Here is a 20,068-nt window from a genome sequence, read left to right as displayed (position 1 = left end):
GTTGGGGGGGGGGGTTTGCAGTGACTTGCATAGAGGCCCGGAAAATCCCCCACAAACCCAAGCCTCCTCACCTGCAACCTCCCACCCAGTCGCCTCTCTGGGTTTATGGATAGTTCCAAGCCTAGAACTATCTGCCCAGTTGCCAGGACAGCCGGGTTAGGGCCTCTTGTTCCTGGGAACCACAGTGGTAATAATAGCAGTTGCCTCGCTGACAGAGAAACGGAAGTAACGAGACTTCAAAAGGGAAGGGCTCCACGGGAAGGAACAGTTAAAATGGATTCAACACAGGAGAGAGTCATACGTGCCTCAGGACACCCATCAGTGCACCCAAACGTGCCTGCACAAGGTACCTTCGCCAATAATAAAATGCCCACGATAGCAGGTGGGAATCCTCCGGTTTTCCACTCACAGGACTCATAAATAAGTGACTGTGTGAACATAATCTTGACGCATATCCGTGATGCCTGATTCTTAGCAAAGCTTCCTCCTCCTCTTTTTTTTTTTTTTTTTTTTTTTTTGTTGTTGTTTGAGACAGAGTCTCTTTATATAGCCCTGGCTATCCTAGACCACACTGGTCTCGAACTTACAGACATCTGCCTGCCTCTGACTCCTGAGTGCAGGGATTAAAGGCAGGTACCACCACCACCTATCTTCAGAGCCTTCTTTTGGAAAAGCATCCAGGAGGGGCTGTTGTGAAGATCTCTTCACTTATGAAGTTTGGTTCAGCACTCAGTGTGAGGACGTTGGAACTCCAGACATCTTCAAAAGGAAATTGAAAGAATCTAATAAATAGCATTCCACTGTCTTCCCATGCTCCGAACAAATTGAAAAATCAGCCGGGAGTGAGAGGTGACAGAGAAATCAAACATTACCTTTCCTTCTGGCCAAGCCTAAACTCACAGTGTGAGAACAGAGAGATCTGTCAATCGAAATTCAGCGGAAGCAGGCAGGGAAAGTGAATGGCGGGGTGTGGAATCTCATCCATATGGAAGACTACTCCCCCTAATATGTGGGTAGACTTCCCCCATCTTTTCATAGGCTGGTTGGCCTGACTCGGGAAGTCAGGTGTAGCCAGGCATGGTGGTGCACGCCTGTGGACCCAGCATTCAGGAGACCGAAGTACAAGAAACCCGAGTTTGGTGCCAGCCTGTGCGACCGACAAGACCTGTCTCAAAACCAAACCAACCAACAAACAAATAACAAAATGCCACCACCGCAAAAACCAAACCAAACCAACAACAACATGAAATAAACAAAACCAAACACATTTTTGCCTACAGCTCTTGAAAGTTAAGTGAGTTCGAGAAGGAACTAGATGCTAGCTAGTATCAACAGAGCTCTGGGCCAGAAGTGAGAGAGGCCTCAGCGGAGCAGCGGAAAGTGGACTGGACACATGAGGTGCCGGGCTGTCCCTGTGTTCTTATTCTGTCCCATAAGCCCAGCTCTGACAGTTCACTCTGCAGCGAGTCCCCCCCCCCTCGGTCCAGCTCCTCCTCTGCAGGGTGGGAAAATCTCACTTAAACACTCTCACATTAAACCCTGATGGCTGACAAGCCTTTTCTCATTCATAATTGAAAAGCAATCGCTAAAGGCAGCCCAATCCTTGCTAGCACCAATGAATATCTAATACAAATAGCAGGATTTCAGGAGGAGCAAAACAGCAGAGTGAAAAGTTCCAGGCAATAGAGAGTGAAGCCTTTGGCAGCAGGAAGGAAAGCAGGCACAACCCCGTGCTGCACGGACAGATAAACTCTAAACAGGGTCACACAGAAAGCAAGGAGGCTCTAGACCTAGGCCAGTGGTCCTGATACTGCAGCCCTGTAATGCGGGGCCTCTTTGTGGACACCCCCAACCATAAACCATAACTGTAAGTTTGCTGCTGTTGTGAATCATAATAAATATCTGATATGGGACCCACCCCCAAAGGAGTTGCAATTCATTCCATGACTAAAGAATCCTTTCTGCAGGTGGTGGCTCACGCCTTTAATCCCAACACATGGGAGGCAGATCTCTGTGAGTTCCAAGCCAGCCTGGTCTACAGAGAGAGTTCCAGGACAGTCAGGGCTACAGAGAGAAACTCTGTCTTGGAAAAACAAAGCAAATAAATAAATAAATAAATAAATAAATAAATAAAACGAAAAAAGGAATGCAAAATAGATCCCTAGAAACAAAATTATGATCATTGAAATTACAGTCAGTGGACAGACTGAGCCAAAGGTTATGTAACAGCCCACCAGACCTTAACAGGCCCCTAGACCTTAGCAAGACTGACTCATGATGGAGTACCATTCATGTCATAAAACTCACCACATAGCACCACCAGCCAAAGCCAAAGCAAAGACCTAATCCATCAAAGTCCATAGTTCTGGGAAAGTCTCTAAATGTACTAACCTTGCATTTTGGCTTCTATAGTTCTGTTTCTGGCTAACTGCTCCTGTTAACTGAAGTATATCAACCCAGGATGTGGTTTTCTTACTTAAAAGCTCACCCTGAGAAAGGCTCAGGGCTCAGGGATCCCGAACACCCAGTGCAATCACCGGCTGACTAATACAGACTTCCTGTTCACTTAAGTGAACAGGTCTTCTCTGCTGGACACCCCCAAATCTCCAGCACCAGGCCTATCAACCACATAGAGGTGGAAACAGAGGAAGAATACACTCTACACAGTTGTCCTCTGATCTCCATATGTATGCTGTGGCATGCAACCCTCCCCTCCCACATGCTGCATACACACACACACACACACACACACACACACACACAATACTGATGATGATAGTGACGATAATAATGATGAGTACAACTTTAAGAAATGTATTCTTAAGTCGCCAGTGAAGTCTGTATTTGTCAGTGTTCTCTAAAGGAACAAAACTGATAGGATGAACAGTATATATATATATATATATATATATATATATATATCTTAAGGGGGATTATTAGTATGGCTACCAAGCTGTGGTCTGAGTAGTCCAACAATGGCCTCCCCATGGAAAGACCAAGAATCCAAGAGTTGTTCAGTGTCCAAGATTGGGTGTCTCAGCTCTCCCAGTCTGATGCTGGAGTCCTGGAAGTTTCCTAGAGAGCTACTTGTCTTCAGTCTACACTGAAGAAACTTTGAGGGCTGGCAGGCAAGCAAAAGCTTCCTTCTTTGAGTCTTTTTGTGTGGGCTGCCACCAGAAAGTGTGGCCCAGATTCAGGGTGAGTCTTCCCACCTCAAATGAGCCAATCAAGAAAATCAAGAAAGAAAGAAACAAAGAAAGGAAGAAAGGAAGAAAGGAAGGAAGGAAGGAAGGAAGGAAGGAAAACCTATAAACTAAAACTTCTGGTTTTAGTTGATTCTAGAATCAATTAGTTCACGATCAGGGTCAGCCATCACAGTGTCAAAGGTCACCATGGAAGTGAAAAAGTTTAAGAACCTTGGGATGAGAGCGAGCCCAAGGGCAGCATGACAAGACTCTACAAGCATTCAGAGTGGCATTTTCAGTGGTAGACAGCTGCATTCCCAAACAAAGTAAAGCTTTTGCTGGATCTGAGGGTAACCCCAGCTATTTGGGAGTCTAAGACAAGGGAGCATAAGCTGAAGGCCCAAGCCTAGCCTTCACAACCCGATGAGACCTCATACCTAAACAAAACATACAAAAGGTCAGGAAGAGACTGAGGGTATAACTCAGTGGTATGTGCTTGCTTAACAAACACAGGGCCTGGTTCAACCCTCCGGACTGGAAAACAGGAGAGGGGAGAAGGGAAAGGGGAGAGAAGGAGGTGGAGGAGGAAGGGTGCATTAAAAGTAGAGCAAAAAAGGGGGGAGCAGGGGGGGCCGCTGGAGAGGTGGCTCAGTGGTTAAGAGCACGCATTGCTCTTCCAGAGGACCTGGGTTCAGTTCCCAGGGCCACATGTGTGGGGGCCCACAGAATTGAGGCCATTCTGTTTTGACATAAGGTCAGAGAGTTGTTACCTGCTCTTGCTCTTTCAACAAAGATGTCTGGCCTAAGTAAGATGTGGATGCAACAAGATGTTTGGCCTAAGGTGTGGCCGCTGCATATCTTGTCTAAACAGCAGAATCCTTAGCTCAGGATATAGTTCTTGATGTTTCAGGTATTGGAGGAATAGTTCCTTGTACCAATGGAAAGGAAGTTTTATCTTCTCCCCCTCTTTTGATGAGGGTATATTAAAAAAAAAAAAAAAACTTTGAACAATAAACATGGGGGACTCAGTATTCACTGGATGCCTGCCCAACTCTATCTCTTGTATTATGTCTGTTTCTTTCCTCAATTTGCACTCCCCAGGTGCAAACCCGGATTAGCTGGCAGGACCAGCCACACGCACCTATGTGGTGGCTCGCAACCGTCTGTAACTGTAGTTCCAGAGAAATCCAACACCCCCTTCTGACTCCCATGGGCTCCTGCACCCATACTGTTCATATACATACACTCAGGTACACACACATGCACGCACGCACACACACACACACAATAATGGATGAATTTTTAAGTCTAGAGCAAAAGTAAGCAAAACAGAAGACAGAAAAACAATAAAGAGAAGCAATGAAATCAGAGGTTGTTTGAAAATATTAACAAACTTTCACAAACTTCTAGCTTAACTAGGAGAAGAAATAAAAAAAAAAAAAAACCTAAAAACAGAAGAACAGAAAAACTCAAGCCACTGAGATCAATGTGGAAATAGGAGCATTACTACCAGCAGGCAATACTTGAATAATTTTATGGGAACAAATTAGATAACATACTCTAAAGAGACACATTCCTAGAAACACACAAACAAGCAACACTGAATTCATAAGAAGTAAAAATCTGGACAAACTCATAGCAAGTAAAGAAATTGAACCAGTAATCAGAAAATGTTCCGTACCGTACAGCCCAGGAGCAGATGATTTCACTAGCAAATTCTATCCAAGCTGGACAAGAACACTTGCAAACTATAAAGCATTACCCTGCTACCAAGTCGGTCACAGCATAAGCACAGGAAACTGAGGCAGGACAGCCCAGAGACCTAGGATAGAGACAAACACAACCGGGAAGGGGCAGTCAATGAAATGATTCCTCACGATGCTCTGCTGTACTCACAGATGGTGCCTAGTCCAATGGTCAGCAGAGAGGCTTCATCCAGCAATCGGTGGGAACAGATGCCGAGACCCACAGCCAGACTTTGGGTGGAGTTCAGCTAATACTGAGGAAGAAGGGGAGGAAGGTTGAAGGAGCCATAGGAGTGAAGGGTACCACAAGAACCCAGCCCACAGAATCAACTGACCAGGGTCATAGGGACTAACAGGGACTGAACTGACAAGCGGGGAGCCTGTATAGGTCTGACCTAGGTCCGCTGCACATACGTAATGTTTGTGCAACTTGGTGTTCTTGTGGGACTCCTAACAGTGGGAGAGGGGATGTCTCTGACTATTTTGCTTGCTTTGAGGGACCCTTTTCCTCCTACTCGGTTGCCTCACGCAGCTTTGACATGAGCATATCTTGAAGAGATCAGACCCTCACCCAGCTCCCTGCTTTGGTAGAAAAGGCCCAGCAAGACAAGTCTCCTGACTCAGCGTGTGCCTGACCTTCTAGTCACTAGGAAGCCAGAAGTTAGAAGGAACCAATCAGAAGTTAGCTGGCGGCATCTGAATGTGTTTTGTGGTAAGAGTGGAGTACAGAGCATAGCAACTGCCCTGGGAGGGGCTATAGGCCATAGCAACCTACCTGCAGCTGCAGCTGGCCAATCAACACAGGAGAGGTTGCCCAAGCCCAGAAATACACCAATCCTGAGACTGTTGCGGACCCCAGATACTCCCCTTGATCTTCCCCAATACATTCCCTGTCCCGTAGTTTCTCTGGGTCCTTCTGGCTTCCCCTACTGAGGGAGGGCAGGAGTTATTACAGTTAACTCGTTAATTAATTAAAGACTGTTTTTGCATCAGATAGAGTCTCTTGGTGATTTGGGGGTTCAGAATTTGGGCACAACAATGTGACTAGTCTTATTGTAACTTGTTATGCCATGTTTGGTTGGTATCCCTGGGAAGCCTGCCCTTTTCTGAGTTCTGGAAAGGGAGGAGGGATGGATATGGGTGAGGGGGGAAATGCGGGGGAGGGGCTGGAAAGAGAGAAGGAAAAGGAAACTTCAATTGGGATGTAAAATATGAGAGAAAAATAGATACATTTTCTTTTTCTTTTCTTTTTTTTTTGAAAAGAAAACTGCACAGCAATATCCCTTGCAAATATAGATGTAGACATTGTCAAGAAAATACTAGGGAGTATATTCTGGAAGCACATGAAAATGAACAAGAGGTTTACCCTAATAATTTTGGGGTAGTTCAATAATACATGGAAACTAAATTATATATTAGGAGAGAATAAAAGAAAAACTTCATGCGATCATAGTCGGTAAAGAACCAACATCCTTGCATGATAAAAAAAAAATACTCAGAAACCTAGGAATAAAAGAGAGATTCTTTAACACGGGAAAAAACAAAACCAAAAATCTACACAACTCATTGAACATGGAGAAGTCGAGCTGGTACCTAGAGAGAGCCTTCATCCTTATGTGCTGCTGTCTTTGGTACAGGAAGGTACTCCCTGCACACTACCAAAGTAGAAATGTAAACACCAACCCAGCCACAAACCCTTGATCTACTGTGATGCCTACAAGGTACTCTAGCAAGCATGGCACAAAATGGGGAGTGACCAGCCAATATCTGATTTGACTTCAGGCCCACTCCACAACATGGAACCCATACCCAGCACTGTTTGTGTGACCAAGATCCTGTAATTGTAGGATACAAAGCCAATATACACACGCTAGTTGTATTTCTACCAATTAGAAATAGACAACAGAGCTGAGCACTAAGAAAATAATTCCGCTTACAATTGCATCAAAAAGAATATAATTTTAGAATAAATTTAACCAAGGAAATATGACTTTTATACCCAAACTATAAAATATTGTTTAAAACATCAAGAGCCAATAATTGGATATACATCACATATCCATGAGCTTGAATACAATATTATAAATACTTCCCAAACAAATCTACAGATTCAATTAAGTCCCTAGCAAGATCTTTTCTACAGAAATGGAAATACTCTTTCCAGAACAGCAAAGACATCTGGAAAGCCAAGACAATCTTATGAACCATAAAGATGGAAGATACAGATTTCATGACTGCCAAGTGTATTAAAAGGCTATGATAATGATAATAATAATAATACGAACTATAGTGCATAAATACAGACATACAGACCAGCTGCATAGACCCCAGTCTCCAGAAACATCCTCACAGCTATGCAATCAATTGATTTGAGGCCAAGCTGCTAAGATTACTCAGTAAGGGAAAGGATGAATTGTCCCTTTGACAAAGAACTGACTATCCACTGAATATCCATGTGCAGATGAATAACATTCACCCTTAACTCAGAGCGCACAAAATTTATCTCAACACATGTCATTCTGTTTATACGTACGTTAGGTTTTCAATCTAAAATTTAAAAATTGTAAAATATTTTCCACAAATAGAATTGCCCAAGAGCTAACAATGTGGTCCCTACCCTGATTGCTTTAAATTGCATCTTGGAGAGACCAGAATAAATTAGGAAAAGTGATTTAAATAGCATTTAAAGACATAATAGAAGTGAAAAATCAGATTTGAAATCTTTCTTTCTTTCTTTAAGTCTGTATTTGGGATATATTTAGCTGCTGGTACATACTTGAAAAGAAACCCAAAGATAAGTAAATATGGTAGCTGACCATGAAAGAAATAAAGGACAAGGACAACTGAGATAGAGATAAAAAAAAAATTAACATGACTTAAAGATGCAAGCTTAAGATTCAAAATTATAAGACTCCAGAAGAAGACACAAGAGAACATCTTCATGACCTTAGATTTGGCAATGGGGCCTTAGACATTATGCCCAAGGGCTAAAGTAGAGAGATTGAGCTTCCTCAAAATTAAAAAAAAAAAAAAAAGTGACTCAAAAGACACTATGAAGAGTGGCAGCATTGGCGGGGGAGAGATGCCCTCCACCTCCACCCACAATCCCCTCATCCCCCACCTCCACCTGAGGCAGGAGGAGAGCTGGCCTGTCATCTGAGAGCGGCCCCTACACCTTTCTGTCAATGCAGTAGAGCTGGCCCTGAAGGAGGAGGTGTGGAAGATCTGACCCTGAGGACCAGGAAACAGTGGAAACCCCCCCACCCCCGCTCATTGCTGCGAGGGCTGAACTTGCCAGAACAATGCAGGAGAGCTCATCCTGGTGATGAGGACGGGGAAGAGCTGGCGGGCTAACCAACCCTGCAACTATTCAGACTTGGAACCAGGGTTATGCGTTGGTCCACCCCAACATCCACCCCATCTGTGAGCTGCTGGAGCACATGAAGGGGCCGGTCCTGCAGACCCAAAGCCACAGGATCTCCGTGACATAGGAAAACAACAGGGTATCCCAGAGGAGTTCCAGTGAGGGCCCAGCATTGATAGTGCAGCAGAAACCAGAGGCCTGGAACCAGACCAATGGCTCTCCGCCATGAACACTTGGAAGTGAAGAGTATGGATTCACGGTGTCACACGCAGCTTCCATGACTAGACTGATTTTTCTTTTCTTTTCTTTTCTTTCTTAAATTGTATTCTATGGGGGAGGCTGTTGCAAGGGTGGAGGGCAGATACAAAGGGATGGGGAGATGAAGGGGGTCCAGATGCAAGATGTGAAATACATAAAGAATAAATAAGGGAAAGGTAAAGACATTGTGAAAAAAATGAAAGCATCTTACAGTTTGGGAACAGATGCCAGTCAAGCCAGTCAAATCTGAAATAGAGGGTGTAAATAACTCTTTTTTTATTTAAATTGTATTTTATATTCCAGAGTGTTTTGCCCAAATGCATGTTGTGCACCATTGTTTGTCCCGGGTCCTGTGGTGCTCAGACCCCCCCCTGAACTGGCGTTTCCAGCCACCACACTGCTGAACCATCTCTCCAGACCCAAGAATATAAGGGATTCTTATGAGAACTCACACACACACAAAAGGAAACAACCCAATTAAAATTGGGGATGGATCAGCTGGGCATGGTGGGCCTTCAATACCAGCACTCAGGAGGTGGGCGCAGGCAATCTCTGTGAGTCCGAGGCCAGCCTGGTTCACATAGTGAGTTCCAGAACAGCCAGAACTTCACAGTGAGACTGTTTAAATTTAAAAAAGAAAGAAAAGGGCAAAGACCTGAGAAGGTATTTCTATCAAGAAGACATACAAGTGTTCAGTGGTACGTGGGAAGTTGTTAAAACGTCATTAGCCACTCATAAAATACAAATCGAGACCCAGATGAGATCAGACCTCTGCGTCCCCTGGAGTGACTGTAATAATAATTTTTGAAAAGGAAAATGACAAATGTTGGTGAGGACACAGGCAAGGATCCTCATGTATTGTTGTAAATGTAAAATGATTGGAGTGCTGTGGAGAATAATTTAACAGTTGCTCAAGTTAAACATGAAATTACATCTAACTTAGCAGTTCAGGTCCTAACTACACACCCAGCAGAACTGAGGATGGAAGTTCACACACACACACACACACACACACACACACACACACACACACACGACACATAAGTGTTCACAGCAGCCCATAAATGAAAAGAAACCAAAGGTCCATCGATTAGAAACAAACAAGTGTGCTACACCCACCGTAGGGTATAATTTCGCTACTAGAGAGAATGAAATACTGATACATACTCCATCATGAATGTGCCTTGTTGGTATAGGAAGGACAGCACAAAAGACCGCTGATTGTAGGGTATTGGGACACAAATAATAGAAACCCAGGGACAGATATTGGGGTTCAAGCTGAAGGTCAGAGAAGCAAAGCAGCCAGCCACTAGAGAGTTCTCACTTCTACTGTGTTCAGACCAAAGGGGTGATCCACCAAACCTCAGATTGCATGTCCAGACTCCACTGCCTTCCTCCAAGCCTCAGAATCCTAGGCTGCTCTCTGAGGCTGCACTGAGCTCCTATAGGCTCTCCAGTGCTGGGATTAAAGTCGTGAGCTCTATTCATCTTTTAGTCAGATTCACTCTAATGTAGCCCTGGGTGGCCTTGAACTCACAGAGATCCATCTTTTCTGTCTCCCGAGTCCTGGGATTAAAGGAGTGGCCACCACTGCCCAGCTTCTATAGCTAAAGGGTGTGGCTGGCTTTGCGTTCTGATCCTTCAGGCAGTCTTTATTAAATCATAAATAATATATCACCACAGGGTATCATTTATGTAGAATATCCAAAGAAGAGGAAAGCACACATTTTCTACAAAGAGATTGGGGAAAGGGGATGGGGAGTGCATGATTAATGGGTGTGGGGGTTGCTTTTGGGACAAAGAATGTTCTGGAACTAGATAGTAGTGTGTTATAGTGGCAGCCCAAACTAAGACAACACATTTAAGCAGATTCAATACTTATTAAAGTTTTCTGGACTTGATTTTCTTTCTCCTACTTTTCTGAAGTAATTGTACAGATTTCACGGCATTTCACCCCTATAGACTTATTGAAATATGCTTATGCATATGAAAATGCATTTTCTTAAATAATTGCCATGGATTTTCACACTAAGACTATTAGCAAGGATTACTTGGTAATATCTAATTGAAATTTGTCTCATTGTCTTAAAAATGTCCTCATTAGTCAGCTTTCAGTGATTATAATGAAACACCCAGGGCAATTAGCTATGAAAATGAAAGTTTTTGGTTGTGTTTCTGGTGGATTCAGGATCAGGTGCGTTCAATTGCTCTGGGCCACTGGTGAGGGTGCTGGATGGTAATGACAGAGAGCATGTCAAAGCCAGACAACAGAGAGACACACAGAAGCTGAAACCCCCAGTCTTTTTTTTTTTTTTTAACAAGATTTTGCTGTATAGTTCTAGAACTCACTATGTAATGCAAGTTGGACTCAAACTGTCTGTCCTTGAAATCATTAATTATGTAACCTAAGATGGCCTCAGTCTCCTGAGTGATCCACTATGCCTGGCTTCCACGATCCCTTTCCAGTGCATCCCCAGTGTCCTGAGGGCTTCCAGTAAGTCCCCACCTCCCAATCCTACATAACCCTGGGAACAAATCAACCAACAGGGACCTTCAGGGGCAGTCGACCTCAGATGACAGCAATGTGGTTTCAGAGGCTTGGAATCCAGATCAGCTTTGTTGAGCCTCAATCTTAAACCTTCTTAGAGTAGCCCTTTGCCTCCAGAGAGTACCTTCCCTGGTAGTCTCTTCTCACTGGAAGAAAAAAAAAAAGAGTGAATTAACAGGCTTCACATTACCTGGGTAGTGGTGGCTGCACAGACGTAATCCCAGCACTCAGGAGGCAGAGGCAGGGGGATCTCTGTGAGGCATGATTCCACAGCCAGGGGTCATTTTCCACAGTCATTCAGTTGTTGGTTTCCTGCATTAACTCCTGTACTTTTATTTACTAATGTAATGTTTGTGAGTGAGTGTACTCACATGAGTGCACGTGTGTGTTAAAAGTTCCCGAGCAGGGGAGATGGCTCAATGCTAAAGGAGATGAGTGTGTCTGATCATCTGAGTTTGATCCCCGGAACCCAATAAAGACCGGAAGGAGAGAACTGACTTTGCAAAGTTGCCCTCTGACCCCCACATGACACCCATGCCCACACCTACACATGCACTAATAATTGATTAAATGGAATCAAACTTCCTTTGAGCTTTCTGAATGGAAGCTAGTGATAGGATGTCTTGCCACTGAAGAACATGTTAGTATGTATTTCTATATATAAGGCCATTCTTAGCCAGGCAATTGGGAGGCTAAGGCAGGAGGATTGCCATGAAATTTAAGGCCAGTCTCTGTGAGACCACTGTCTTTAAAATGGGGGGGGGTCTTCTCAGCTAAGTGTGGTAACATATGCCTTTAATCCCAGCACTCAGTCAAGGCAGAATTGGGAGTTAGAGGCCAGCCTGGGCTCCATGAAACTGCACACGCACACACACACACCAAAAACAAAACAACAAAAACCCATCACAAAACAATGACAACCTAAGAAAGAGGGTTGGAGAGATGGCTTAACAGTCAGAAGTGTAATCATAAGGATCGGTGCTTGCAGCCTAACAGCCATGGAACAAGCCAGGCATCCTTACAGAGGGCTGTAACCTCCACTCTGAGGAGGGCAGAGATAGGAGGCTCACCAAGGCTTGCTAGCTTCTAGCCTAGCTGAGAAGGTGCAAGTCCCAGGTTCAGGGAGAGACCCTGCCTCAGAAGGAATGGAATGGCGTGGGAGTGATGGAGGTGACACCCTCTTCTGGCCTCTGGCACATGCACCAGCAGCCACACAGACACATACACAAATAAATGAATCTCTGCTTTGAACAGAAAGAAGAAGGTGGAGGTTAATATTCTCCCACAATAACACCAGCCAAGTGAGGACTTGGACTTTGAAATGTCACTGTCACCTGCCTTGTGCGCTTCATTCAACATCTCGTCAGTTGCCTCAACTATGTCTTTTCCAGAAGAGCCCACCGGAGGTGGTGACGTTCCATCTCATCTTTACGTCTGGTCTCCTCTAGCACCTGGACCAGAGCATCCCTCCGCTCAGGTTTGTCTGACGGTTTCTCAGGTCACACTCAGGTTATGCATCTTTGGGTGGAACGGCACAGAAATGGTGCTGTGTTCTTCTCACTGAGGCCTGGCAGGAGAGCGTGGATTCAATTTGTCCCACACTGACAATGTTAACCTTGATTAGCAGTTAGAGGTGGCGACTGCCAGGCTTCTTCCCCTTAGGTAATCGATAACTATTGTGAAGCGCTGTGATGCTCTTCATTTCTCCACTCACTAGCTTAGTGTCCGCAGTGCTTCTTAGCTGAGTTAATTATTACTATAAGGGCTGCCAGATTTTCTGACTCATGCTTTTTGCACTTATTAGTTGGCATTCTATTATAAGAAAAAGCTGTAGGTCTGGGACTGTGGCTCAGTGGTAGAGTGCTCTCCTCGAATGTGTGAGGGCCAGAGTTCAATCCCTACCATCTCCGAGACATGGATCAGAGGTGGCAGCGCACACCTTTAATCCCAGCACTTGGGAGGCAGAGGCGTGTGGATCTTTGTGAGTTTGAGGTCTACATACCAGGGCTTCACAGTGAGAACCAGTTTCAGAAAAGAAAAAGGAAAAACTCTTTCCAGTCTCTTCCTTTTTTTCTCTGTATATACATCACCATTTCTTCTTATTGATGTGTCAAGTTCCACTTAACTACAGCAGGATTGTCTCCTCTCCATGCTTGCTATGTTATTTTTCTTTTAAAATATTATTCGTGTGTGTGTGTGTGTGTGTGTGTGTGTGTGTGTGTGTGTGTGTGTGTGTAAAATTACTGGAGTCAGTTTTCTCCTTCTCCTATATGGGTCTTGGGAATCAAAATCAAGTCATCAGGCTTGGTGACCAGTGCCTTTTCCTCTGAGCCGTCTCACCAGTCCATTTTTGTTGCATTTAAAGATAAATACATCTAAGCCAGGTGGTGGAGGTGCACACCTTTACTCACAGCACTTGGGAGGCAGAGGCAGGCAGATAACTGTGAGTTTGAGGCCAACCTGGTCTCCAGAGTGAGTTCTAAGACAGCCAGAGCTACACAGAGAGACCCTGCCTCAAAAACAAACAAAAAGGTAAACACATCTAAGTATTGATCTATCAGCTCTCTCTTACCAATAAGGGAAACATCCAAGACTTTAAGTGGTGTCTGAGGTCATGGAGCATTCCCTAACCCTATGGTAGTATGGCTCACAACCATCTGTAATGAGATCTGCTCCCCTCTTCGGACCTGTAGGTCCAAAGTATTCAAATAGAATACTGTATACATAATAAATAAATAAATAAATAAATAAATATTTTTAAAAATTGGGTACAATAAAAGGTAAAGAACTATTAATCAGAAGAACAATCATAAAGTTATACTGTAATAAAAGTTATATGGATGTGATTTTCTGTTTCTCGGTATCTTCATATACATCCACCTTGTCACTTCAAAAAGCACGTGGAGCCTGTCTTTGAAATGTCTGCATCACCTGTTGTACTCCTTTGTGCTCTGTGGCCGTTGTTAGGTGGTTATGTGAACAGAAGCACTGGGTGCCGTGCCCATTATTCGATCTGATGATAGAGACAGCTGCTAAGTGGTGATCTGTTAATAGCAGATGCAGGGTGGGCGCCCTGGGCAAAAGGAAGAGTTTACATTACGAGCAACACAGAGATTTATCACGCTGTTGCTAAAAATGGCACAGAACTTAAAACTTGTAAATTATTATTATATTTCTGTTTATATCACGTGGTGGAAGGCATGATATAGGCATGCCACACAAACACGTTTATGGAGGTCACAGGAAAACTTCCGGGAATTGGTTATCTCCTTCCCTCACGGAAGTCTTGGGGACCAAACTGTAATTGTCAGGGTTGGCGGCAGGTACCGTCACCCACTGAGTAGTCTCAGTGAAATTGTTCAGTTCTAGAATTTTCCGTCTAATATTTTTGGATCATGATTAATCTGAAGTAACTGAGAGGGAACACAGGGCTGCTGCTAACTATTTCTGTAATTGAAAGTAGTTCGAACATCATATAACAAAGCCCCCAATATTATGTTGGTGTGGTCTACATATTGCTTGTGGTTTGCCATGCCTACATGTTTAGTAACAACCCATACATAGTCCTTACCTCCTCCAGTTTCCAGAAAACCTTTTGTCCATCTTCTTATGTGCATATGTGCTTTGTGTAACCTGTGTATGTATGTGTGTACATGTGATATGAACAGGTTTCCCATCGGCCTGGTCCCACTGCTGTGCCAGCCCCAAATAACACACTGAGACGCTGTATTAGATATAATGCTGTTGGCCTGTTCCTAGTGTTTCTTATTGCTAGCTCTGTCTTAAATATTAACCCATTTCTATCAATCTAAGTATTTCCACATGGTCTTATCTTACTGGAGAGAGAATCCAGAGTTCTACACTCTTGGTCCTACATGTTGAAACTCCTCTTCTTCCTCTCTCCTCCTTGTCTCCTAGTCCCGCCTATCTTGCTTTCCTATTGGTCAACAGGGCTTTATTCATTAACCAATGAGAGAAACATATTTACAGAATGACATCTCCCATCATACATGTGTGTGCATGTGCACATGCTTGAGCACACATATGTGTGTTCATCAAGGATCTCTTCCTCAATTGTCCCCTTATTTTTTGAGACAAGCATTTTGCCAATGGATCCATCTTTCCAGGTTGCTTCTAGGGCTCCCTTCCTGGGGAGGCGGGACTGTAATGAAGGATGCACAGACGCCTTGGTCTTCCCAGGAGAACATGTGCTTCAAGGCTCAATGCAGCTGCTGGGGAATGCTTCGGGAACTGGCTTCCCTAAGCTCTAGTGATTTCCATTGTGCAGCCTTGGCATTCTCCCTGCCAAAATTCTACAGTGTCACTGGGGTGTCTGGCAGCCGAAACTCCCAAGCCCTCTATAAACGTGAGCCCTCTATAAACGTGAGCGTGGCTGGGCCTCACATTAATGACCTCGGTTCTGTGAGTACCCAGTTCCCAATTATCTGCTGCTTCCCAAACAACCCTAGTCAGTGACAGCTCATCTCTGCCGCTGGCTCCACAGATGTGAACCCGGGATGCAGCCCTGGCGGCTCTAGCCATCTCTGTCTCAGGCTCTGGGCATGATCTGGTGCCAGCTTGAAGGCTTCATTCCCAAAGTTGCAAGTCTTGGAGCTCAGGGGCAGGTGGGGGACCTGGAGGCAGCTCCCATGTGGTGGCTGTGCTGACTAAACAGGGACCAGCACCCCACCCCACCCCCAGTACTGAGGAACCTTTGGCGTTGTTCATTCCAGCCAAGGAGCCAGGCCAGGCTAGTTCCCGGCTTGCCCCAGGACCTCGGGAGAATCCTACCCAGAATTCCCCCATCCCAAGCCTGGTTCCTGGGGAAGAGGATAGGGAGGAAAAAACAAAGCCAAGGTAGAACCTTGATTGGTGGTTACCCCAGGGGAGAAGGCAGCTCAAGGTTCTGCATTCCAGGAGATGTGGGCTAAGCCCATAACTCTCATCGATCCTTAGTTTTAGGTTCAGGCTTGTCACACACAGGATGCTCCAGAATACGTGTACAGTGCATTGCCATACAGGACAAGAAGGGAAGGGGCATGGCATGGGGTGGGGGTGGGGGGCGCTCATGTAAGTGACAGGTCTCTCTGGCAACTGACTCTCCCCGTACTCTGCAAGGTAACATGAGGGCAGGAAGCCTACCTCTGGGTGAGAGCCAGGAACTGGAGTGGGAAACCTGTATCCCTCCCTCCCATCCTGTCATCCCTGCTCCCTATGGAGGCTCACTCAGGCAATGCAGGGGCTTAGGAAAGGCTGGCCCACTCCGTTACCTTCTCTCACCTCTCTCTAAAGTGGGGGGTTTGAGGGGAATTAGGACTCTCCGGCTTTTCTATAGATCAGCCTGGGCTCACACCCACACCCACCCCTCTTTGGAACCTATCCCTAGCAGGCTTAATTAACTTCACAAAACACTCTACAGCCCTGGGTGATGGGAGCTATAAAATTGCAAAGTCTGATTAAAAATAATAATGAGAATGCCTGGTGCCCATTAGCCTGTTCCTGAGCCCTTAACAAGGATTAATTAATTAATCAGCCTCTTTGCAGCTAGGGGAGCAGGCCAGGGTTGTGGGCGCCCCTTTAGAACAGGGGTGCAGTAGGTAAGAGATGGTGCTGGGTGAAGGCTTTGCCTGACCCCCTCTGGATCTTGATAGCTGCCAGGCTGGCATCCTAACAGAAGTACTCCTTGGGCCAGCCCCTGGCTGTGGGGCTTGGGGAGGTGACTTCCCTATAGCCTGTCCTCTGTTTCCTTGTTTGTAATACTCAGACGATGGGATGGTTGCTTTCAGGACACCTTCCAGCCTCCATGTTGGATGTGACCCAGCACCACACCTGTCTCCGGGAAGAAGAGCCAGGGTTTTTCTCAGGAAAAGAACACCAGCTTCTGCCCTGCAACGAGATTTTGGCTTTTAACCAACACAGGTGATCTCTGGCACTTATTCACCTCATTTTTGTCTTTTAAATAATGTAATAGTTTTGTTCTCTGTTTTTAAAAAAATGCTTTATTTTTAATTTTTATCATCAGTGTATGCATGAACACAAATGTGTGGAGTCAGAGATGCAGTGGTTATTTCTCTCCTGCTGTTCTGGGGGTCCTGGGGGTTCACCAGGTTTGGTGCAAGTGTCCTTACTTATTGAGCTATTGAACTACTCCGTGTGTGTGTGTGTGTGTGTGTGTGTGTGTGTGTGTGTGTGTGTCTGTGTGAGTGCATGCAGGTATGCAGGTACCTGAGATCAGGGAGGATGTTGAACCCCGTAGAGCTGGAATGATGGGTGACTGTGGACTGTTGTACTTGGATGCTGGGAAATGAACTCAGGGCCTCCGGAAGAACAGCCAGTACTCCTAAGCAGGAAGAGCAGGGAGCCCCCTCCCCAGGCCTGCTCTTTGTCTTTTTACACAACATAACATTTACCACTGCAGATATTCTAATCCTTTGTTTTGTTTTTGAGATTACAATATAATGATATGATTTCCCCTTCTCTTTCCTCCCTCCAAACTCTCTCATATAACCATCCTCGTATGGTTTGGGAGCCTAGAGGATCGCATACTCTCATTGTGTGTGACCCTCGCTACCGTTGGTCTCCACCTGCTCTTTCATCTTGCAAACTGAAATAACACAATGCCTCTTCGTCCCCCTCTCCCCCGAGGCCATTGGCCACAATCTTCGTGCTTTCTGGCTCTCAGAATTTGACTAATTTAAGTACATCACACAAGGGGAATGCATAGCATTTCTCTTGTGTGGTGGCTTTGCTTCACTCAGCATAATGTCAAAGTTCATCCACCTCCTTGTGACTGGAGGCTTTCCCACCTTCTAGGAATCCAGCTGGGGGGGGGGGGGGAGAGGTGATGGGCGGGAGGTGTTGCTGAGGGGCCAAAGGGCTGTGAGGCTGTTTCTCAGCAGGTACTGCCAGGCCCTTGCCAAGGATTCCTGGAAGATAAAGAATAAAGGGCACAGCCTCCAGGTCTGTCACTTCCGATCATTGGTAACTATTGTAAAATGTTTGTTACACACGAAAACAAACAGGGATGCATTTTGTTTCAGAATGCAAAATGCATACGAATACTTCACCCAAAGCTGGGACTTCTGTGCTTTGGACATATTCTCATCCACCTCGAACCCAAAGGGAACCTGATGGATTCTGAGAGAAACTGATGGAGCCCCGGACCCCGGACCCAGCAGGGGGAGCTGGTTCACTGTGGCCCGAGGGGCACCTAGCAGCTGAAGGGGCCGGCCTTCAGTTTTGCTGGTATTCCACTGGCCACTCGAATTTCAACCTTGAAAACCCAAAAGCACTGAGAATATCGCGTTCCTTCTGGGACCTCTGAGCCCTGCAGTGACCAGTCTGAGAGGTAACTCTCCAAGCCAACGACCTGGGGCTGGGGCTTGTCTTGGGCCAGCTAGCATGTCCACCTAACCTGGATCTTCACAGTGGAGCAGGAACATGAAGGAGGCAGAGGTGGGCATGGTCAGCCTTGAGCCCCAACTCAGAAAGAACTTCCCGAGGACTGAGGGTTACCTCCACTGCTGGCCTCTGGGGGAAGCCACAGCACGCACCAGCGTCTGCCACCAGGGCGTCCTCTGCAGCTTCAAAGGGTCCACAATAATTTGGCCTGAGAGATGAGCGCCAGAAAGTTGCCCGTTTAATTTAATTTATTTCAATTATATTTTAATTTAAGCCATTCGGCATTTACTTTCCCAGCTATCTTTTCTCTTTCCAAAGTTGATAAAGTATTGCCGCTCTTGAAAAAACACAAGACAGAAAATGGTCAGATGGTGGCCCGGAGGAGCAGCCCAGTCTCAAGCCCCTTCCCCCCCCCCAACGCCCCGTGGATCCCCTTGACTCTTAAGGACAGAAGGGGGGGTGGCAGGGGACTGTCACCCCTGATGGACCTGTTCACCACCCAGATGCAGAGAATAACAGCACTAACAGCTGATAGGCCAGCACTCCTAACCTCCTTTCTCCTTCACTGCCCCTGCTGGAGGGAGCAAGAGACCCCATCCCTTCCCCCAGAAGAGCATCCTGAGGCTCCAAGGCCAAGCAGCAGAGCCAAAGATCTACACCTCTAACTACAAGGAGCTCAAGAACAAGGGGAACAACACGGGAAACACGCCTGAAGCCTGGGCAGCCACACAGTGGAGGGCACAGCAGGCACTGGGCTCTGTAAGAGGTCCGGCGTCTCAGCATCCTTCCAGCCAGAGAGGTTTCCCTGGCTGGAGTCCTCTGGATCTTCTGCCTGAATCCCCAGCTCTGAAATCAACTCTGGAAAAGGCATTTTAATCAGACGGGCCCCACTGATGGAGCCAGATGAAGCCAGTTGCGCATGCAATTCAGGTCTATTAGGAGACAGCTGTGTGTTCTCAAGCATGGGAGCTGCCTGCTCTGAACTTCAGTCTCCAAATGCAAATTAGGGATAATACTCTCTTACGGAAAAGACGTTTAGAGCGCACACAAAGTGATGAGTTTCATTACAACGTTTTTATGCTGAATTGATTACTTATTTTGTTGCTGCCGTGACAATAGGAGGTTGTGACAGTTTTGATTGCCAGCTCGACACAGTGTGGCCACCTGGGAAGGGAGTGTCAAGAGGGACCGTCTAGATTATGTTGGCCTGAGGGGCACTGTCTGTAAAATATTATTGTGTTACATTAATTAAGGTGAGAAGAACCACCCGGGATTCCCCAGGCAGGGGATTCTGAACTCTATTAAAAGTGTCAAAGCTGGCTCAGCAGTTAAGAATACTGACTGCACTTGTAGAGGTCCTAAGTTTAATTCTCAGCACCCAAGATGGTGGCTTACAACTGTCCAGTCAGCACTCTCTTCTGACCTGTGCAGGGACTGCATACACAGGCTTACAGTACTAGTGATGAAGTTTTGATGTAGGGTGGGCCTAACAACCAATTAGAAAGCAGTTGGTTACTCCCATAATAGTCATCCTACTATTGTGCCAGCGGACCGTCAGGTTGGTGTT

This window comes from Phodopus roborovskii, unplaced genomic scaffold (genome assembly GCF_943737965.1).
Source record: "Phodopus roborovskii unplaced genomic scaffold, PHOROB, whole genome shotgun sequence".
NCBI classification, from domain to species: domain Eukaryota; kingdom Metazoa; phylum Chordata; class Mammalia; order Rodentia; family Cricetidae; genus Phodopus; species Phodopus roborovskii.
This window is presented reverse-complemented; position numbering follows the sequence as displayed.